Source organism: Lutra lutra, chromosome 11, assembly GCF_902655055.1.
Source record: "Lutra lutra chromosome 11, mLutLut1.2, whole genome shotgun sequence".
NCBI lineage: Eukaryota > Metazoa > Chordata > Mammalia > Carnivora > Mustelidae > Lutra > Lutra lutra.
Window position 1 is genome coordinate 30,422,376 of NC_062288.1, and position 24,804 is coordinate 30,447,179.

Genomic DNA, 24,804 nt, shown 5'->3' on the forward strand with positions numbered 1-24,804 from the left:
TATAACCTATAATAGTTTTTTGTTCACCCATACTAACTTTAGACCCAAGCTGTTAGGTTGTACAAACATATATGCACATATAAAATGTGTTAAGATTTTAGGATTATGTTTGAAATTACACTGAATCAATAGATCAATAAGGAGACAATTGAAGTTTTACAAAATCATATATTTGAATTCATGGACATTTAATATCCTTCATTTAGGTCTTTAAAAATGTCTTTCTATAGAGTTTATATGTTTTTGTAGAGTTCTTGAATTTTTTTCCTACCTATTTCCTAGGAATCTAGTGCATTTTTAGAGGAACTTAATAGAAATATATTTAAGCTTAAATTTCTAGCTTCTTTTCTGTTAATATACAGAAATTTAATTGTTTTCTATAGTGACCTATTTTAATCAACTTGTTAAGCTTATTACATTCAAATAATTTATACATAATTATTTTATATATTATAAATTATCATGTTTTCTGATCAATGTTTACTTCTCCGATACACTCTGTGAATTACTCTAGTATTTGTAGAGAGCCTAAGACCACTAATACAATGTTGCATAGAAATGTAAATAGTTCTTAAAAAAAAAAAAAAAAATGTAAATAGTTCTAAATTTCATTCCTGATCTCAGAAGAAAAGTCCCAACATTTCACCATTGGGGATGAATTTTTGCTCTAGTGTTTTATAAATATCTCTTATTAGACAAAGGGAGATCTCTTCTATCTCTGGGTTACAAATAGTTTTGTTTTTCTTTTTTAATTTTTTTAAAGTTTGTTTGTTTGTTTATTCTCTACACCCAACATGGGACTCAAACTCATGAGCCCAAAATGAAGAGTCACATGCCACTCTTGTGATGAGCCCACCAGGTGCCCTACAAACTTTTTTTTTTTTAAGACCTCTCTTTTTTTAGAGAAGTTTAATGTTCACAGAGAAAGTTACAACAATTTCCCATACTTTCTCCAGAGAGTTTTTGTCATAAATTGGTGTGACATTTTACCATGTGCTCTTTTGTCTAAACACTTAATGATCACAAAATTTCTTTTTATTCCAAATTAAAATTATTTCTTTTCCACTTGTATTTATTTATTTCACTAATCCCCTATAAATTCCTTAGATTCATAAAATTAAACCACTATGAACAAGATGTATTTTCCTATAACTTTTTTTTTAACTGATATTTTGTTCCAGAGTTTTTTGTCTATTTTTACCAATGAGATTGGACACTAGTCTTTATTATCAAGGTTATGCTGGTTTCATAAAATGGGTTTCTCTCTTTCTCTCTCTCTTTTTTCTATTACCTGGAAGAAATCAGTTTAGATAGATACCAATTTATTTGCTAAATATTTAGGAGAATTCACCAGGAAAATTATCTGAAGCAAATTTCTTGGTAGGAAAGTCTGGTTTTAATTTTTTTTTTTAAGATTTTATTTATTTGAGAGACATCACAAGTAGACAGAGAGGCAGGCAGAGAGAGAGGGAGAAGCAGGCTCCCTCCTGAGCAGAGAGCCCAATGTGGGGCTCCATCCCAGGACCCTGGGATCCTGACCTGAGCTGAAGGCAGAAGCTTTAACCCACTGAGCCACCCAGGTACCCCTGTTTTTTAAATTTTTTTTTTTAATTATAGGTTTCAATTCCTTTGTGATTATAATGACTTGGGAAACAAAGGCAAAAGAAAAATTAAATGTCCTTACTATTTATAGCTCATTGACAAGACCTTGAAATAGGTAGAGTACCTTCCTTTCAGAGCTCAGCTACCTGGATGTTGACACCTTGCTAAGGGCAAAAGGCAATCTTAGCCAATCCCCCAGGATCCTATGAGTCTATTTTAACATGTAGAAATTCCTTTAGAAACTTTCTTTATCTCTACCACCCACCCCAAGATATATGTTGGCAATCATCCTCCAAGCATAGGGCCCACTGAAATGCATCTGAAGAGTCTTACTGATGACGTTTTAGAATATAAGTGAGGTTCAGTGGGGTGGTGTCCAGAGCCAACAACCAAGAAAGAATTCTTGAGATGTCCCTGGTGCAAAATGGTGGTTTGTTAAAGCATGAGGACAGGACCGATGAGCGGAAAGAGCTGCTGTCCCTGGGTTGTGAGGAGTGGTCCATTATACACTTGCAAGTTGGGAGGGGGTCAGGGTGTCTAAGGAATTTTGGAAGCAAGGTTTCCAGGACCTTGAGGGGCTAGCTGTTGTTGAGAAAAGGTCATTTAATATCATCTAATAAAACTTTAGTCATGAGACCCTTCAGATGTCTATCAGTGGGCCTTGTGCTTGGGGATGATTGCAAGCTCGTATCTTGGAGGGCTTAGAGATGAAGTTTCCAAAAGAATTTTTATATGTTAAAATAGACTTACTTGATCCTGGTTGGGGTGGGGGCCGTCAGGCTAGGATTACCTTTGGCCCTTAGCCAAGTATTAAGGTGGAAGCAGTTGAATCCTTAGAGGAATGTCACTCTTCCTGTTTCAAGGACTTGTCAGTGGACTCTAGGTAGTAAGGACATTTAATAACTTTTCTTCGGCTTGTTTCCCACAACATTATGACTAAGGATTTACTAAACAGTATTGGGTGACCTTTTCCTAACAATAGGTAGCCCCCTCAGGGAACTGGAAACTTGTTTCCAAAATACCTTGAAGGTTTGTGCTGTCCCTAACCTTCTTCAACTTGAAAGCATATAATCATCACACCTCAGAACCCCAATGCAACTCTTTCTGCCCATGGATCCTGTCTCTTGCTTTAATAAAACTACTTTTTGCACCAAAGATGTCTCAAAAATTCTTTCTTGACTATTTGCTCCAAACCCCAACATTTTCATATCAATGACATTTTTGGGGTTTTTAAATTTATTCTAAGTTTGAATATATCTAATTTTACCAGACATTTGTATGTTTCATCTATATGTAATTTAGATGGCATACAGTTATTCAAAATAGATCCCAAATTTTCAATGTCTAGAGTCAATAACAATATCTTATGTTTTATTACTTACATGGTTTATTCCTTTCATTGATCAGGTTGAATTACAGTTTAACAATTTTATAAATTTATTCAAAACATCATTTTATAGCTCTTTTGGTCCTAGTTGTATATATTTTTTCTATTTTCTTAATTTTTACTCTCATTTGTATTATTTCTTTCCTTCTATTTTCTTTAAGGTGTCATTCCCCCCACCCCCAGCCAGTTTGCTGAGAAAATGTCTTAACTCACTGATTGTTAATGTTTTTTTCTTATGTTGTGTAGATTTTAGGCTATAAGACCTGAAGCAAGTGTTTGCTTTGTATGAAAGTTAGTTTTTGTCTTATTTTTCAATCATAGGTCTTAGTTCCTCTATAATACAACACTATTTAGACTATACTTCCTCTATAATACAACACTATTTAGACTACACATTCTCATCTATGTATTGTTTGGGCTACATCCATCCTGCTTTGAAATATTTTACTTTGTTGCCATTTTTAATTTAAAATTATTTCCCAATTTCCAATGTGATTTCTTCTATGATATATGGATTGTTTCAAAGGTTTATACTTTCCTCAAATTTGGAGATTTTAATTTGGAGATTTTGTAATTATGATTTGGTTGCTGATGTCTAGCTTACTTAAATGAAGTAGAGAGGATGTGTTATGTATTGCATTTGAAATTTGGTGAGATTTATTTTCTCTCATAGCATGTTCTATTGTGGTATATTGTCCAGTATCACTTGAACAAGAAGTATACTTCACTCTTTAGATGTAGTATTTCTCTAGCATTATTAGGTCAAGTTTTTAATTTTATTTTTCAAGTCTTCTATAAATTTATTATTATTGACTTTTTTCTTTTTTCTACTAAACAAGTTCTATAAAAAAAACCTTCCACCATGATACTGAGTCTTTTTTTTTTTTTTTTTTTTTTTTTTTGAGAAAGAGTGCACTTGTATGTGGGGGAGTGAGGGAGTGGGGGATATGGGGAGTGAGGGGAGAGGTGGAGGAAGAGTGATAGAGAGAAGCTTAAGCAATGTGGGGTCAGATCTCACAACCCTGAAATCATGACCCGAACCAAAATCAAGACTGGGGTGTTTAAGTGACTGAGCCACAAGGCACTCCCTGGGTTTGGTTGTTTTGTTTTGTTTTTTTCCTCCTTTAAGTTATGCCAAGTTTTGCTTTCTATATTTTGAATCTATATCTATTATTAAGCATAAAATGTACTATTAATGATGAAGTTTTAGAATATAAGTGAGGTTCAGTGGGCTTGGAGTCCAGAGCTGACAACCAAGAAAGAATTCTTAAGACATCTTTGGTGCAAAATGGTGGTTTATTAAAGCACAGGGACAGGAACCATGGGCAGAGAGCTACTGCACTGGGATTGTGAGGGGTGGCTGATTATATACTCTGGGGTTGGAGGAGGTAAGGAAAAGGTAGTTTTCAAAAGAACTTTTTTTTTTTTTTGAGAGAGAGAGCACAAGTGAGAGAGCATAAGCAAGGGGAGCAGCAGAGGGAGAGAAGCAGACTCCCTGCTGAGCAGGGAGCCTGATGTGGGGCTTGATCTCAGGACCCTGAGATTATGACCTGAGCCAAAGGCAGACGCTTAACCAACTAAACCACCCAGGCGCCCCACAACAGAACTTTTATATGCTAAAGAGGACCTACAAGATACCAGAGGCCTTGCCATTGTCAAAATAAGGTGGTTTTTCCTTTTAGTAAGGCATTAAGAGTAAGCTGGTTGGGTGTTTCCTAGTGGAATGTCACACTCCACTATCACATGTCCTTATCAGTGAGCTTTAGGTTTAGAAGAAATTTAATTTTATTTACATTTCCCTTTGCCTTAGCCTCCCTCAATTTTATGGAGGAGAAGATGGTGTTAGGGCTTCAGAAACTGAGTTATGGGTCTTTGGAAGTTAGGCTATTGATAAGAAAGCTTCTTCTTTGTAAATCACTAGGGTATTTGTAACTGGGGGAGACTCAAGTCTTACAGGATTGTGATCTATACAAGTTAAACTATTTGTTTTTCCTTTAGGGCAGCCAGGACTGCCTGGGGAATATCACACCTGTCACAAGGGACTGAGGGTGGGGATTGCGCTGTAGGATGCCAGCTTCTGCTTTGTCCTCAGCTAGCCTTCTATTCCCTCATTATTAGCATATCTTCTTGATAGTTTCACATTTAATCATTGCTAAATGTTTCACATTCTGTCCATAGTACTCCTTAAGTTCTACTTTGTTTGACGTTTGTTTAGCTAAAACAAACTTATTTTTTATAGTATCTGGTTATATATCATCATTTTAATTTCAAACATTCTGGGTTTTTGTATTTAAGATGTGTCTTTTATAAATAGCATATTTTTTAAAACCAATCTAGTAATTCACATATATATCAAATAATTAATTGTATATCTTTGTTAAATATATCATCCTAAAATTGTTTTCTAATTTTGGTTACCTGTTCCATGTAGCTTTTCCCTGTTTTGTTTTGTTTTTTTGTCTTCTTCTAGATTAATATTATGCGTGGATTTTTTTCACTATTTTCTTATTAGCTCATTCATTATACATCTTTTTATTCTTGCTTTTGTGATTACCCTAGAAGTTGCCACATTCAGTGTTGATTTATTAGATTATAAAACAAATTAACATCCTCAACTTTCACAGTGTAAAAACTACTTGTGGTATTTTTAACTTCAGTTAACCTCTGCTACCATATTTTAAGTTAATGTATATTTATTGATAGGTATATTTTGAAACCCACAGATAAATTCCGTTGTTTCATAAAGTCCCTATTTACACATTTACCCACATACTTAAACTTTCTGTTAGTAATCCTTCCTTTCTGCATAATTTTGGTTTCATCTAGTACCTTTTTTTCTTTTTTGACCTGAAGAATACTTTTTAGGATTGTCTTTAATGTGTGCTTACTGCTAATAAATAATCCTATTCTCTCTTTATCTAAATATAATTTGCATATATTTATGAAAAATATTTTTAGTAACAATATAATTTGGAGCATGCTGTTTTCTTTCAAATAGCAGTTTCTTGTTTTCTCCACTGTTTCTTTTGAGAAGAAAAATATTAGTCTTATTGCTGTTCCTTTGAGACAGTTGTATTTTTTTTTAAGATTTTACTTATTTATTTGACAGATCACAAGTAGGCAGAAAGGCAGGCAGAGAGAGAGGAGGAAGCAGGCTCCCCGCTGAGCAAAGAGCCAGATGCGGGTCTCCGTGTGGGGCTCAATCCCAGGACGCTGAGATCACGACCCGAGCTGAAGGCAGAGTCTTTAACCCACTGAGCCAGGCGCCCCTGAGACAGTTGTATATATTTAGTTTTCCTCACTGTCCCTCTTACTATCTTCTCTCTTGGATCTTTAGTAGACTTATGAGGTATCAAGCATGGCATTATTTATATTTATTTGGTTGACTTTCTCAGTACTTCTTATATATTTAGCTTGATGTCTTTTATTAATTTTGGAAAAGTCTAGTCTGTTATCTCTTAAAGTAATTATTTTGTACATTTTCCTCCTGCCTTTCTTCAGGACTTCTTATTACACATGTTGTGTAGCCCTTTGTACAGTGTATTTTTTATTTTTTATCTTTTGTTTTTATGTTCTGTGCTTCAGTTTTGATATTTTTTGGGTCTTGTTATGCTATAAATGTTTATGTTCCCCAAAACTGACATGTTCAAGCCCTACTTTCCAGTGTGATGACATTTAGTGGTGGAACCTTTGGGAGATAATTAGGGCATGAGGGTGAAGCCCTTATGAATGGGATTAGTGCCCTTAGAAGAAGACATAAGAGATGATCTCTCTCTTTGCCATGAAGGATATAGCAACAAGGTGGTTAAGCCAAGAAGAAGGTTTCAGCTGAAACATGCCTGCCAGCATTGATTTTGGAAGTCCTAGTTTCCAGGTATGTGAGGAATTAAGGTTTATCGTTTAAGCTACCCAGTCTATGATATTTTTGCTATAGCAGACCAAAATGACTAAAATATTATTAAATTTCTACTTTCTTATTTCTTCTATAATGTCTAATCAGTTATTAAATTTAACTACTAAATTTTCCCTTTTAATTATTGCTTAAGAAAATTATAATTTATCTGTTTTTATTCTTTTATCCTCTTTATTTTTCTTCCTTACTCCCTTCTTTCCTTTTTACATTTCAGTTATCTCCTAATTTTGCCATCATGTATTTTATTTCATGAATATTAGTCATGGTTATTTTAAAGTCTTTGTCTGATAATTATACTATTTTCTTCTTGTTGTCTGTTTCTTTTGTCTGTTTTTCTCTTGACTATTCTTCCTCTGTTTTTATCTATTGATATGACTAGCAATTTTTGTTGAATGTTGGACTTTTTAGATACAATTTAAGGCTTTCTTATTTCTGAGAATTCATAGAGAATTTACTCTTCATTATGGGTTGAGGTGGATATAGGAGTATATCCTCTTTAGTGGAACCAAGGGTTCAGATGATTTTAAGTTCAGCTCAACATTGATCTATTTACAGTCCATCCTTACCTATATGGTGAGAACTGTTAGGTATTACAACCTAACGACTTTTCCAGGAACTCTTCCTTGCGAGATCTGAAGTCTAATTTTCTGTTCTATACTTCCTCCCAAGATTTCTGTTTCTCAATCCACCATCAACTGTTTTAGAATTAGCAAATACCTCAAGGAAAGAAACTGTACTAAATGTGGATCACATCTTTGCAATTCCTTTTGCTTCAAGTCTTTCCTATCCCAAAAGATATGTAATGCCCCAACTAGTCAGTTTATTTATTATTTAAATATTAGGCTGCCTTTTTGAACATTGTTCCTTGTTTGTCTTTATGGGAGAATTTTTTTTTTTAAGCTTCATTTATTTAAAACAGAGAGATGGAATGAGCAGGCGGAGCGTCAGAGGAAGAGGAAGAGGGAGAAAGAGAGAAGCCGACTCTTTGCTGAGCAGGGAGCTTGAAGCAGCATTTGATCTTATGACTGGGAGATCATGCCCTGAGCCAAAAATCAAGAGTGAGGGGCTTAACTGACTGAGCCACCAAGGCACACATATGGGAGAATATTTCTAAAATAAGAAAGATATCCATATGTATGCTGGGTGTCTCCAATTTTATTACCAACCTTCTACTAAATCTGAGTTTTTCTCCTAGTACTCACGGTCGACAAGTGAATGGCAATTAATATTACATTTGCCAGTTTTTGCAAATACCAAGAAGTTGAAAGCACTTCAAATAACATTCTGTTATTCAAATTTATTTAATTTTAGGCCTCAAAATATTTCTTATATCTTAGTTCATTGATGAATTTAACATTTTGGATTACATATTTTCTCCAAGTTTTTTAGCTTTTACCCCCTCATAGAACTGCCAAAGTATACTTGGCATAAAGCTGGAAACAAGAGAGTATTTTAAATATATTAATTTTATAAGCAGTACATTTTAAAATAAATAATGATTGAAGTGTTAAACATAATAGCTACATTGGAAAAAATATGAAATCTATTATTAATGAAATTTATATTCATGGAAATTATGTCTGGGTTTAAATCAGGAAGTGACTTCCATGAAACCAGATGGGAACTGTAAAAGTGCTAAAATGATCTGCCAATTCTAGACCTATATGCCTAATCTACTGAACATGTAATTTTTACTTTAATTTTAATATATCATTTTCTTAATAGTATATTTGTTTCTTTTTCACATATGCTTTAGTCAATTTTCATAGTGTTTTGCTATTTATTAATGTTTTCTTTTTTATGTTTATTTCTTTAAATGTTTATTTTTATCCTCCCTTTGAAGAGTTCAACATTGGAAAGTGATGTTGGTCGTTTTTTTCTTCTTGCTTTGTTTCTTCTGGGATTCACTCCTGCTAAATTATTTTTTCTTTGATTTTGCTTTATTGTGCTCTCAGTCTTCAGGGTTTTTTTTTAATCTATTGTAATATTTTATGGTCTATTTGACTTATCTTCCTCCAGTGAGGATTTGAATTTGCTTCAGATAGATAACTCTTGCCATTAATATCAAAGAACACTTTAAATTAAAATTTACCCCAGTTGCTTTTATAGTATGCAGTATAAACTTGGCCAGCCAAAAATTTTGAAGGAAATTCTTAGATTATGAATTCTTAGCTGAGATTTCTGTACCCTTATGTAAGTATTAGGGAAAATAAAAATATTAAATTTTCATTTTTCACTGAGAATTTTCCGGTTAAGACAATTGTCTTAAAGACAATATACTGCTTTTAGGGCTTTTTTCATTTTTAATATCATCTTATGAAAGTGCCTATATGTGCAGAAGAAGTACTTCATTGTTTTTAAAGCCAATAGAAAAGTTCACATTTCAGATGTACATTACTCTTTGCCCCATAGTGTTTCTTTATAACAACAAGATACAAGATATTAGAGATAGACATATATACATACTTACTGCTTTTTGAAATTCTTCAAACAAAAGATATATATAGATAAAATCTTTAAAAAAAAAAAAAAAAAAAAGGAAAAGGGTCTCCTAGGTTTCTCAGATGGTTAAGCATCTGCCTTCAACTCAGGTCTGATCTCCAGGTCCAGGGATTGAGCCCCACATCAGGCTCCTACCAGTGGGGAGTCTGCTTCTCCCTCTTTCTCTGCCTTTCCCCCCTGCTTCTGCTCTCTGTCTCTCTCTGTCTCTCTCTCTCTCTAAAAGGAGTAAAGATAATCTTTAAAAAAATAGAAGATATACCTATATCTATATCTATATATATGATACATGCAGAAACACAGGTAACTTTGTTGAGTAACAAGAAAGCACTTGAGGAGGAGATGAAATATTAATTTGACTTTAAATATCAAAATTCATAAATGAAACAAAAATAGACAAAACATTTAATTAAGACATCTTTCTAATTTAGAAATGTGGTACATTTTTGCTGCTATTTGCATTAATGAGGCTGTGATGTCCTTAAATTTGATTGCCTAATGGGATCAAATGCCTCTGTATGTAGGAAAAACAAATTTTATGAATAATAACAAAGTTACTTAATATGCATCAAATGTATTAGAGAAGTATTGTTTTTATTTTTCTAATAGATTTTATTCCCTTAACTAGCAATATATAATCAGACAATAATATACAAATCTGTCAAGAAACTCAGCAGGTTGCTTCAGAGTAAAAGTCCTAGACCTCCAAGATAGAAAGGGGCAAAGATTAATTGTATTGAAAATAGTTTTGTGTAATAAGGATTTTAATTCCCACCCAGTTGTTACATAAGCATAGGCCATTCACCTACTGACTGATGGCCTTTCCTTCTTTGTTTTGTAAAAATAGATATCATTAAAGATTTTTAAAATGTCACTGAATAACAAAATAATACTACTACTTGCATTTAAAAAAAACTGAGTTGCAAATAGATATCTCCTTACAATTTCATGCCTGATAAATTAAAAGAAACAAACTATTTACAGCTTCTTGGGAACAGCTAGGATAAATTAAAATATTTTAACACATGCCTTTTTTTTATTTACTTTTTTTTTTAAAGGTTTTATTTATTTATTTGACAGAGAGATCACAAGCAGGTAGAGAGGCAGGCAGAGAGAGAGAGGAGGAAGCAGGCTCCCTGCTGAGCAGAGAGCCCGATGCGGGGCTCGATGTGGGGCTCGATCCCAGGACTCTGAGATCATGACCTGAGCCGAAGGCAGCGGCTTAACCCACTGAGCCACCCAGGCGCCCCTATTTACTTTTTCTAAGTATTCATTTCAAAGATTCAAAGAAATATATAGAATTTTATACACTCTGAGAAATTAGATTGTAGATAGCTATAGACATTTATTACTTTCTATCAGCAAAGATATGCTATTTTCAAGATAAAAATTAAAGAAAAATATATATGTCCCTTGCTAGAAAAAAGAATGATTTTAAATGTAAAAATGTAGCTTAGGTTCTTAAAGGTAAGTCAGCTGCCAAAATAATATGCTTCTTTCATGCATAATATGTTAGAATGTAGAGAGAGTTTTTAAAAATAAATATAGAAACTGAATATTCAAAACATTTTTGTGTTAAATATTTCCTAATAATTCATGAAAAAAGCAGATGATAGTTATGTTTAAGTTCTATTAGAGTTTTATCTCTTGCTAGACCATCTCAGATTTTTTGAGAATTTAAGTATATTTAAAAATATTTTTAATACAATTTTTTGTGTTCCAAGATTCATTGTTATGCACCACACCCAGTGCTCCATGCAATACATGCCCTCCTTAATACCCATCACCAGGCTCACCCATCCCCCCAACACCTCCTTTCCAAAATCCTCGGTGTTTCTCAGAGTCCACAGTCTCTCATGGTTCCTCTCCCCCTCCCATTTCCCCCAATTCACTTTTCATTTCCTTCTCCTAATGTCCTCCATGTTATTCCTTAGGCTCCACAAAGTAAGTGAAACCATATGTTAATTGACTATTATTTCCTTTCACACTAATTGTTTTTAGGTACTATTAAATCTAGAGTAAAATTAAAGCTGACTTCTCTATGAATAACTATGCCAACAAAAACATTTTACTTAGTGTTGTTTTAAAAACTAGTAAGTTTCATGATTATAAGAAAAATAAAATAAATTTAAAAATAAAAGTAAAAATTCACGATAATATTTATGATATAATCTTGTTATATCAAAGCAAATTGACAATATCAATTATATCATGTACAAGAACACTGTTAATTATTAACCATTAATAATATTGGTGCAACAAGAAATTCTTTTTTTTTTTCAAAGATTTTATTTATTTATTTGACAGATAGAGATCACAAGTAGTCAGACAGGCAGGCAGAGAGAGAGAGGAGGAAGCAGGCTCCCCGCTGAGCAGAGAGCCCAATGCGGGGCTCGATCCCAGAAACCCGAGATCATGACCGGAGCCAAAGGCAGAGGCTTAACCCACTGAGCCACCCAGGTGCCCTACAACAAGAAATTCTTATTACATAGGTAATTGTAGCACTCCAAATACAGGCATATGAAACTGAAACTATGATTTATATAAATATGAACATAAATTAGCAACAAATGAAAATCAAATTTGATATTTTAAATGTGACAGTAAGAGTTGAATACATATGAAGCTGGAATTTCAAAGGAATATACAAAAATAAAGTTAATTATATATAAACAACCAAAAAGAAGAAGAGAACTATATTATGATATTACAAATTGAATTAAATACCTCAGAAAGCTTTGAGGATATGGGGAGACATTAAGAAACTCAAAAACTAATAGTAGTGGTTAAAAATAATTAAAAAAGTAGTTAGAGTAAGAACAAATGTAACAATGTTTATCAAGTAGAAGAAAGAAATTAAAGAGAAAGGCAAATTATCTTAGAAAATAAGACTAAAATAGAGGGTATTCAAGGGAGAATAAATTGATAATAATGCAGGAAAATAACCAAAAGAATGCATAAAATTAAGAGAGAGTAATGGTCAGAGGGAGGATGGGTAAAGGGAAAGACAAGCAAGGAAGCTCCAAAATGTGGTCTCTGAGGAAAAACAAAAAATTGAAAAAAAATGTTATTTAAATTATATTTAATAAAAACTTTGTTTCTGGGAGTTTGTAACCAGTGAGTATGTTTTCAGTTTATGTAAAAGGCTTAATTTCCTTGGCAGAATTGGTATTGGTATTGACTAGTCATTGTTACCATGTATCAAACGAATAAATACTTTAAATAATAAATATAAAAAATTGTAAGAATTTCTCATTACTCTCTGGAACTCTTGTCAGTAGCAGACTAATCAATGGGTATTAACAAAGACATGTTTAATTTGAAGGACAGAGCAAATTAAAAATAGCAGAGATTATGATTCTGCTTTGGGTAGATATTGCCAAAACCAAGCATCTTCAGCAATAAATCATCTAGACATTTCAGTAGTGTTCTGTTTTAAGCATTGTATACTTATTGTGGACTATTGAGGTATTTATTGATTTCATGCTCAATTTATATATTAACTTGTTTAGAGTTCACATTTAGAAAAAATGTTGTCTTCCTATATAAAAACAATTTTTATCTTTCTATTTTTCAACTCTACTCTTTTGACTCTCTGTGGTATTTATTTTTTGATATATAAAGAAATGTATATATTTAATGTATGCAATTTGATAAGTCTGGACATATGCAAATACCTGTGATATTATTTCTACAATCAAGAAAGAGGCATATTTGATACCTCCCAAAGTTTCCTCAAGTCCTTTTGTTTTTCTTTTGTTTTTGTTTTTTGTTTATATATTGGAACTCTTAATATTGTTAAAATATCTATACTGTCCAAACTGATCTGTAGATTCAATACAATCTCCATCAAAATCCCAAAGGTGTTTTTTACGGAAATAGAAGAAAATCCTAAAGTTTATGTGGAATCACAGAAGACTCAGACCGCAGAATAGTCTAAGAGATCTTGAAAAAGAACAAAGCTAGTGGCATTACACTTCCTGATTTCAAAATATATTAGAGTTGCAGAAATTAAAACAACATGGCACTGGCAAAGAGACAGATATATAGACAAAAGGAATATACAATATACAAACCCACATATACAGAGTCCAATGATCTTTAATAAGGGTGTCAAGAATATACAATGGGGAAAGGATTGTTTCTTTAACAAAGCATGCTGGGAAAACTGTAAATCCACAGGCAAAAAAAGAAAAAGAAAGGAAGGAAAGAGGGAGGGAGGGAAGGGGTTAATATTATACATGGAACCAACAACTCAATAACAACAACAAAAAAACAAAAAATAACATAACCTAATTAAAACATGGGCTAAGGAAATGAACAGACATTTCTCCAAAAGAGAGTGGTAAAAACACTTAACAAAATTAAAAAAAAAAAAAAAGACACATGGAAACTTTGGGAGATTTTAAAACTCTGTAGTGTTTAGAATTTTTGTTTTATAGTTTTTTAAATATTCTTTTAATTTTTATTAATTTTTAATTTTTTAATTGAATTCTAGTTGATGTATAATATTATATCAGTTTCAGGTATACAACATAGTGATTTGATAAATATAAAGTTACTGTCTGTCACTATACAAATTATTACAGTGTTATTGACTATACTCCCTATGCTCTCATTCTTGTGACTTATTTTATAACTAGAATTTTGTACCTCTTAATCCCTTTTACCTATTTAGTGCATCCTCCCACCCCCTCTCTAGAAACCATCATTTTGTTTTCTGTATTTATGAGTCTATTTCTATTTTGTTTGTTTGTTCATTTGTTTTGTTTTTTAGACTCCACATATAAATGAAATCATATGGTACTTGTCTTTCTCTCACTGACTTATTTTACTTAGCATAATACTGTCTAGGTCCATCCATGTTTTTATGAATAGCAAGCTTTGATTTTCTTTTTATGACTGAATAACATTCCATTGTGAATATACCATATCTTCTTCTTGTATCAAAACTAAAATTGTTATATATATTTTGAGTCCAGTATAGTCTACCTAGAGTATTTATTATATTAGTTTCAGGTGTACATTACAGTGATTCAACAATTCTATACATTACTCAGTGCTTATCATTATAAGTATACTCTTAATCCCTATCCTCTATTTCCCCCACCCTCCACCCACCTCAACTCTTGTGACCATCAGGGGTTTTTTTCCTATAGTTAGGAGTCTGTTTTTTGGTTTGTCTCTTATTCACTTTTGTTTCTTAAATTTCACATATGAGTGAAAATATACTGTTTTGTCCATTCATCTATAATATACACTTAGATTATTTCTATAGTCTTGACTGTTGTAAATAATGCGGCAATAAACATAGTAGTCCATATTTTTTTTTTTCAAATTAGTTTTTTTGGTTTTCTTCAGGTAAATATTCCAAGAGTGGAATAACTGGATATTGTCTTGTATGGTATTTCTCATTTTAATTTTTTGAGGGAACTCCTTACTGTTTTCAGTAATGGTTGTATCACTAACATCTCACTAACAGTGAAAAAACGTTCACTTTCTTCACATCCTCACCAGCACTTGTCATTTCTTGTTTATACACACACACACACACACACACACACACACCACACCCCATTCTCACTGGTGTGAGGTAAAATCTCTTTGTGATTTTGATTTGCATTTCCCTGATGATTAATGATGTTGAGCATTTTTCATGCATCTGCTGGCTACCAATATGTTTTCCTTAGAAAAATGTCTATTTGGGTCTTCTGCTCATTTTTAATCAGATTTTTTTTGAGTTTTGATTATTTCTTTGTTGATTGCACAAGTTCTGTTCTTGCCTTGACCTTGATTTCTTAGAAATGTCTCTAGTGTTTCTTCATAAAGGGAGATTGGTTTTGGGCTCAGTATTTACCAATATTTTAACTTAATTTAAATCTAATTTAATTTAATTTGCTTTTCTGCAAGGACTGAGATGAGTCTCAGGGACATAGGCAAAGTCTTAGGGTTAGAAACTGGGAGAGACCAGCAGGACAGACTTAAATTAGGCCCATGATCTGCACTGACTGCTCATCAGAGCTGTAGCAGAAATGAGAGATAGGTTAAAAGTCACATTATGAGGCACACACACACACACACACACACACACATCTGATACTTTGCTTCCTTTGCCATGTTCAGAACTTCTCATATTCCATATTAAACCTACTCTGGCCCTGAGTCTTCAAGGTGATGGTTGCGCCAATCTCTTAAAAAAAAAAAAAAACTTAATATCCAGAAGATTGTAAGTGACAAACTATAGTCTTTCTTCTACAGCTGATTCTGGTCATGTGATTGATATTCATCATCTCCATCCTCTCCCAGCCATTCTGTGTTTCCCTCACTGTCAGCCGACACTTCAGCTTATCTCATAAGTAGCCCAAAGTTTCATTTCCAAAGAGTGTTAGCCCTTGGTTTTCCTGCTCTTTATCAGGTGGCAGTTGAAAATTTACTCTTTTACCACCAGATATGGAAACAACAAAAGATGGCTCAGTGAATCTTCCAAGTTCTAGCCTTCCCCATATAGCATCAAATCTAAATTTTTGTGATAATTGATTTGATTACCTCAAATACTATAAATTTTCTTCAATTAATATTTCATTAAATTGAATAATTGAAAGCCATAGTTTTTGGTTTTTTTTTAAAGATTTTATTTATTTATTTGACAGAGAGAGCACAAGCAGGCAGAGAGGCAGGCAGAGAGAGAGGAGGAAGCAGGCTCCCTGCTGAGCAGAAAGCCCGATGTGGGGCTCGAACCCAGGACCTGGGATCATGACCTGAGCCGAAGGCAGCGGCTTAACCCACTGAGCCACCCAGGCGCCCCGAAAGCCATAGTTTTAAATTTATCATAATCCTTTATTTGTCCTCTGGTTAAGATGCCGCAACCCAGGAAACTAGTTCTCCAAGCCAGAATATACCGAAGTTGTGGGGACAGGAAACAAAATCTGTGAGTCACTGGAATGGTCCTCTTTCTACCTTCAATTTCTAGATTCATCTGAAGCTATTCAGGGCACAACAATTGACATTAGCCATTGTTTAAACAACTTGAAGGTCAGAGCCCTCAAATTACACTGTTAGTTCTGTAGCTGGGTTCTTACCTGATCTATTAATAACTTATTCTAATTTTTCATGTAACTGTTCTAAGACAATGAAGGACTGGAAGTTCTCAATGCCACACCTCCCTTATATAAAGTGCTAGATGCCAAATTCCATGCTTATAAATCAGGCATTTGAAAACTATTGGTTAATGATGCTACCTGAGCACTGTAAGAAGGGGAGACAAATAAATGTTTGTAACTGATACCAATTCCAGTAAAGAGAGTGGTTTTCTTCCCCTGGGTGAAAGAGGTGCAGCGTATTCAACTTGACATCAAGTGGTTTATGTGGTCTTCATCTGGGATGGTATTACATGAAGGGCCTCACTTTGGTCTCCACTGTTGGAAGATCAGATATTTTTGGTTCCAACCTTGGTGGTGTCAATTGTAGCACCATGTCTGCTCTGTTATTTATTCCATTATGGTGGCTGTAGGCAGGATTTATCTGGCTTCCATTGCTCAAGTCATCCTATCCACCCAGTTTCGTAGTGCCTCCTCTACACTCTTTTGTGGGTTTTGAAGTAAGGCAAAGAGTTTCACACCTAGTGCACACTCCCATGAGTCCATTTGTACATTTCTTTCCCAGATCTCTTAGTTCCTATTTTCCCTAATTCTTTCGTCCCAGGCTCTTGATCAAATATACATATATTCAATCAAGACATACACACACACACACACACACACACACACACATATATTTATTTATATATATTTGATCAAGATATATATATATGATGTGTATATTTTATATTTTACATGTATTTATATATATTTGATCAAGATATATATATGATATATATATTATATTTTATATATATTTGATCAAGATAATATATGTATATATATTTTATATTTTTATATATATATCCTTACTTCAAGCCAATATTCCCTCCACAGAAAGTAGACATGCAAGAGTACTGCTCAAAACTTTTTTGACTAAGAGTTCTTCTCTCACCATTGACTCCTAAAATCCTCCTTGAATGGACCTTTAGCATTGCAGTAGTGAATTTTTGGTTTGCATTAACATATCATGTTGAACTCCAACCCTAAATTTGTTGTCCTTGTCAGTTGGTCACAGGGAAATGTTCATAATGTCTTAGTTGGTGGTTGATGGAGGTATTTCAGTGTAACAGAGGCAGATAAAGCATAGACTAGGACTATACTTAACACTTAGGTTAAACCAGCTTTCTTGTAATGTGTTATTATATTTATATATTAGTGAATGAAATTAGCTAACATATTATTGAAGAACTTTAGTCTGAAGAATTATTTTTCTGTCAAGTTTTTGTCTATTTTTGGCATCAGAGTAATAATACCAGCTTCATACAATAAGATAAGGAGTGTTCTGTTATCTTTCATATTTTGGACAGGTTGTGTTGAATTGTTAGTATTTTTCCTTAAATGTTTGGCAGCAGTTATATGGGTCTGCATTTTTCTCTGTTGGAAATGCTTTAACTACACATTAAATTTCTTTATAAGATATAGGACAAGTTAGCCTTTTTATTTCCTCTTGACTGAGCCATGGCAGTTTGTTTTATCAAGCAAGTTGTCCATTTCATCTAAGTTTTTTGTCATGGGATTTGTACTGTACTCTTATCCTTGGGGTCTGTGTTAATGTTCTCCCTGTTTTTTCCAATAATTGCAATGTGTGCCTTCTTTTTTTATAGTCAGTTTTTTTAAAGCTTTTATTCATTTATTTGACAGAGAGAGAAATAGCAAGAGCAGGGACACAAGCAGGGGGAGTGGGAGAGGGAAAGCAGGCTTCCCACCAAGCAGGAGCCCAATGTGGGGCTCGATCCCAGGACACTAGGATCATGACCCAAGCTGAAGGCAGATGCCTAATGACTGAGCCACCCAGGCTCCCTTTATAGTCAAGTTTTGTCAATGTTGTTGATATTATCAAACACACAGATTTTGTTCATTTATTTTCTTCATTATTTTTCAGTTGACAATTTTCTTGTTTCTGTTCTTACTCTTTTCTTCCTTATACTTGTTTTGGATTAATTTATTAATGTGTGGTTTTTTTTAATTTCTAAAGTGGGAGGCTTAAACAATATCAAAGATTTGAGATCTTTATTCTTCACATACACAAATATTTAATGGCATAGATACTCCTCTAAATACTGTTTTAGTTATATTCACAACATTTTAATATGTGTATTTATTTTTATTATATGAAAACATTTTATAATTTTGATTCATTCATTATTTGTTTTGTTTAATTTTCAAATATTGTGAGTAATTTCTTTTTTGTTAGCTTTGCGTTTAATTCCATTATTAGCCTAGGACAGGACACCTGGGTGGCTCAGTGGGTTAAAGCCTCTGCCTTCGGCTCAGGTCATGATCCCAGGGTCCTGGGATCAAGTCCCACATTGGGCTCTCTGCTGAGCAGAGAACCTGCTTCCTCCTCTCTCTCTGCCTCCCTCTCTGCCTAATTGTGATCTCTCTCTCTCTGTCAAATAAATAAATAAAATATTTTAAAAATATATTAGCCTAGGACATACATTCACTAATTCCAACTCTTAAATTTGTCAAGTTTTGTTTTATGGAGCAGAATATGTTTATCTTAGGGAATGCTCCATGTGCACTTGAAGGAATATTTAATGTATTCTTAGTAGACTCTTTAAGTGTCAATTAGATCATGTTGGTTGATATTAATTTTTAGATCTTCTTTATCACTGCGAGTTATCTGAAGCTGACTTGTTTTTGGATAATTGATATCTTTATCATCATCTACTCTTCATCTTTGGGAATATTTCTGTGCTTAAATCCATTTAATCTGACATTAATGTAACTATTTCCACTTTCTCTTGATTATTTTTGCTTAGTATATAATTTTCCATCTTTTAATACTAACCCTTTATATTTGAAGCATGTGTTATATGTGTAGTTTATAGATGTTTGTGGTTAGACTTAACTTCTTTAATGATTTTAATCTGATGATTTCTGTGTTTTAACAGGTTTTCATAATCTATTACAAATATTTTAATGCAGATGTAGTCAGATTAAAGTCTACCATCTTGCTAGTTGTTTTCTATTTGTCCCATCAGTTCATTGTTGGAGTTTTCCTCTCTTTCTCTGCCCTCATTTTCATTAACTACTTTTAACTTTTCGCATTTTATTTTAATTCCCATAATTTTATTATTCTTTTTTAAAAATTTTAGTTGTTTCTTTAACATATTTTACTTCTTTATTAATGAGAATCTACCATCATATAACCTTATACCATCTCTTCATTATAATTTAAGCAATTTACAATATACTTTTAATTCTTTCCTTACAACATTTGTACTATCCTTGATACACATTTTAATTATACTTGTGCTATAAATACACACTAAAGCATGAGTATTTTACTCTAGAGAGTGAATTATCTATACATGCAATGAAAATTAAGAAAAATCCCACAAAATTTGTAGTTACCTCCAATTGCTCCACTTCCTACACTCTTTATTTCTTTGTTCAGATCCAGATTTCTGTCTCTTAAACAATTTTCACTGCCTAAAGAATCTTCACTAGTATTTCCTGTAATCCAAGTCTGCTGGCAACACATTCCTTCATGTATCATTGATAAATGAAAAATCTACTGTACTCTTTCTCTTTATTCATCTGTATGAAATGTGTTTTGTTTCTATGAATCTTAAAGATTTTCCCTTTTACTTTAATTATGAGCAGTTTATATATAATACCCTAGATATACCTAGGTGTTTTGTTTAATTTGTATTTCAATAGTGTTTGACGTTATCTGAGCTTCTGGTTCTGTGAGTTTCATGTTATTAATTTTGAAATGGGTATCTATTTTTATAAACATTTTGTTCTTTTTTTATTCTGGGATTTTAATTATATATATTAAACTGTTAAGAATTCATTGACTTCCTTCTTGTTTCTGTATTTTTTTTCCTGCCATTTCCACTTGGTTATTTGTTGCCACTTTCTTCTCTGTTAAAATTACTTATCTGACCTTGAAAAGTCCACCTTTTCCACTAAAGCCCTTAATATGTAAATCATAGTTATTTTTAAATCTTAAAATGCAGCTGACATTTCCCAGGGTCATCTGTAATTCTTTCATATTTCTAAATATTGAGCAGATATATATATACACACATACTTCTTTACAGAAAAATTGAAATGCATGTTCAAAATTAGTGTTGATTATTAATGGTTTCAACAAAATTAAAACAGTGTATTACTATTATAATCTTGCATCAGTTATGTACAAATACAATTTCAATTAGTCCTAATGGTATTTGATTTATGCAAAGCAAAGAAAGATTATATGTAGAAATAATGAGGTGGCCATTGTATATCTACTTAATTTGATTTTAAATTGACAGTAATGTCATCTATCAACTTGGGGAGGATAGAATAAAACATGCCAGCAAACAGAATTGGTCTGAAATACATTAATATCAGTTTTGCCTTCTCACTATAGATTATAAATAAGAAATTTAAACAATAAAATGCAAAAAGTCCAATGTGTTTTATTGGATTTTAAGTCTTGAATTAAACTAGTTTTTTAGTAATATATTCTCTACACATTTAAATTTTTTCTGACTTGATTGGGGAAAATAAATTGCCTTCAGTATTGGAATCAGATTTTCCTCTGAAGGCTGTGACCTTCATGGCAGTCATTCTTCTCTATTACCAAAGAAATGTTCTGGCAGGGGGTACGTTTACAATTTCATCTTCTCTGAAATACTAAATGTTATCTTTAAACATACAACTTTAAACTTGAAAGATTATGTTTTATTTTTTATACAAAATAGGAAAGATTAAGATGAAGCTTTTTATTCTATAATGTATTTTCCATCAAGGATATATGACCAGTGAAATTTGGAAACAATAACACATTAGCAATACTCTGTTTTGAATTTAAAGTAAAATCTTCAAGTAGTTTTTGGATTTGTCTTAAAGATCATCTTGAAGTATCCAGGGAGCTTAATATACCAGAGCCAAATATTTTATTTTAATGTAGTACTTTGGGAGTGCCTGGGTGGCTCAGTGGGTTGAGCCTCTGCCTTTGGCTCAGGTCATGATCTCAGGGTCCTGGGATCAAGCCCCACATCAGACTGTCTGCTCAGCAGGGAGCCTGCTTCTCTCTCTCTTCTTGTCTGTCTGCCTACTTGTGATCTCCCTCTCTATCAAATTAAAAAAATTTTTTTTTTAATGTAGTACTTTGCAATTGACTAGAGGTATACTATTTATCCTTTCTAGTTTTTATCTTTTTCTCTGGGAGAAAGAAATGAATTTTATTATAGTAATCAAATCTTTGTTAAGAGTCTGAAATGCAAGAGTCTGAAATACATATTTAAAATATGTATATCTTGCCCTTTACATTAAACTGCTCTAATGATCACTGGTTGTTATTAGTTTAATTTTAATGAATTAGAATTCATTGTAGGCAAGAAAATACTACTGCTGTCATTTCAAAATATGATTTGTCATATAATATGAAGTCTTCTTCCCTATTACGTTACAGTCCTTTTAATGAACATGCAAAATTCTATTTTTACTACCAAAGAACCTCAAATATAAATGAGGACCCTTGCATTTGCATACTATTAACAGCCTACATATGAACAAGGGTAGTTGAATATCACCTCAAATTTCATTGTCTTATCCAACACAGGGGACTTAGAATAAAATAATAAAATTAAAATATGTGACAACTTGATCATAAATCCTAATGTAAATTCTGTAACTATTCCTCCCAAAGATCCTTAAGAGTGTAATACTTAGGAACTGAAAAAAATTCTAAAAGTGACAAAGATACGATAACTGAGGAAGTATCCTTGAATAAAAAGAGTGAATTGATTCAAGGGCAAATATATGAGAATTTTTCCTGCTACAAATATTTGGCAGCAGTATTCCTGTTTCTAAATCTTAAATATTAGCCTTTTTGGCATAATTCTTCTCCATCATCATCATCATCATCATGCCATTTGTTGCAACTAGCACTTATTATTGTACTTGTTATACACGTTATACACTCTTACTAACATGAGCTCTCATCCTCTCATCTCTGAAAGACAGAAATTTTAATTTTGAAACTATTCTGTAGATAAAAAGAAGCCCAGAGGAGAGCAACTTGCTCAAGTTCACTCATTGAGGATCTAAAGACATCCCTTTTTTTCACAGCATTGTGTTTGATTTTAAAATTGGAATAGAGATAATGGGGAAATGTACATCCCCTAGATTATACAATCAAAATTTCACTTCCACTCCATGTTAAATTTATCATCATTTTTCTTGTTTTAAAAACTAGCAATTTTGAAGGAGTAATTGATTTTTCATTTACCTCATTGCTCATATTCCCTATTACCAGGGATATTTCTTCCCTTGAAATATCCCTTATGTGTGTCCTTCTCTGTTTGTTTCCATCACACTAATTCATATCCCAATCTCAAAACATCATAATGGTCTCTTTGCCTTTAGCTTCTAATTCATCCCCCTGCCACCTAAATCCTTCTAAAACATTATATTCATCAGATGACTCTTATGATCAAATATTGAGAAAATCTCCACAGTTCCTGGTATAGTTTAGGCCTTCCTCACTGTCTCTTACATAGACTAATGAAATCATTCTCATTATCTCTAATCTTGCTTCTTTCTAATATCTTAGCCACTCTGTTTCCTTAGTAATCTTATTGAAAGGCAAATTTGACCATGTTTTTTCCTTATACCAATGACTCAATGACTTCTAAACATTAAAGGTAGATCCAGGCTCTTTTGAATGTGAAGAAGACTTCTGGGTGTTTTCACAATTGCATATTTTGCCCTAAGATTGACTTGCCTTTTTCTATCACTGTATGTTGATTCTGACCTCTGTATATTTTTTCATGGTGACCTCTTGACTGGAAATCTTTTAGGCTATCATCCTCCCATTTGCACTTTCTCTTCTCTTCCCATCTCCTATACTTTACTACACAACTCATTTTGGGGGGTTCAGCTTAAGACTGTATCTTCTAAATAAAGCATTTCCTATTCTATTCCTATGACCCAGACTGGATTGCTGGATTGACTACCCTTTTTTTTTTTTTTTTTTTTTTTTTTGGTATTGAGGTAAAATTTATTTAACATAAATGTAACCATCTCAATGTGTAAAGTTTAGTGGCATTTAATATATTCACAGTGTTATGTAGTTATGGCCTATATCAACTTTGAGAATAGTTTCATCATTCCCCTAAAAAAAGCTTGTATGTGTTAAGCTTGAGCAGTTGGTGTCATATCTAAGAATCTCTTGCCAAACCGCAGGTCATGAAGGTTTTCTCATGTTTTCTTCTAAGAATTTTACAGTCTTACCTGATACATTTAGGTCTACAATCCATTTTGAGTTAAATGTGGTATATGTTGTGACACAGGGGTCCAACTTCATTCTTCTTTGGATATTCAATTGTCCCTGCACAATTTGTTGGAAAGATTATTTTTAACTATTTGAATGGTTTTGGAACCATTGTTGAATTGGCCATAAATGTATGGATTTATTTCTGGGCTCCCAGTTCTATTCAATTGGTCTTTATACCTATTTTATGCCAATAACACATGCTTCTGGTAACTGTAGCTTTGTAGTAAACTTTGAAATCTGAAAGACTGAGTTCTCCCACTTTTTTTTTTTTTCTTTTCTAGATATGTCATTTTAGGAGCCATCTATAATTCCATGTAAATTTGAGAATTAGCCTTTCCATTTCTGAAAAAAAAAATTACTGAAATTTTAATAGGGATTCATATCATTGCGTTTGTAGAAATCTTTCAGTACTATTGCTACTTTAACAATACCAAGTCTTCTGATCCATGTTTTTTGTTTACTTAGATTGACTTTAATGTCTTTCAGTAATATTTTGTTATTTTAAGGTATGAATCATTCAATAACCTGGTTAAGTTTAGTCCTAGGTATTTTAGTGTCTTAGATGTTATTATGAATAATCACTTCTCAGCCTTTTGGCTAAGATCAAGTGTAGACGTTATTATGAATAGAATTATTTTATTAACTTCCTTTTTGAATTGTCCATAGCTAGTGTACAAAAGTACAACTAATATTTGTGTGTTGATCATGTGTCTTATACTTTGCTGAATTTTCTTATTAGCTCTAATAGGTCTTTTTGCGGATCCTTAGGATTTAATATATATCAAATTACGTTAGTTGCATTTGGTTTTACTTTCTCCTTTCTGATTTTGATGTCTTTTATTTCTTCTTCCTGCTGAATTACCCTGACTAGAACTACCAGTACAATGGTGAATAGAAGTGGTGAGAGGGCACATTCTTACCTTTTTCCTGATCTAAATGAAGCTTTCAGTTTTTAACACAGAGAAATAGTAGATATACACTT

At 32.8% G+C, this 24,804-nt stretch overlaps 1 pseudogene; it reads left to right on the forward strand.

Moving 5' to 3' along the window:
• The first annotated feature begins 24,399 nt into the window (after positions 1-24,399).
• On the forward strand, positions 24,400-24,531 carry LOC125081579 (uncharacterized; annotated as a pseudogene).
• Positions 24,532-24,804: the final 273 nt, after the last annotated feature.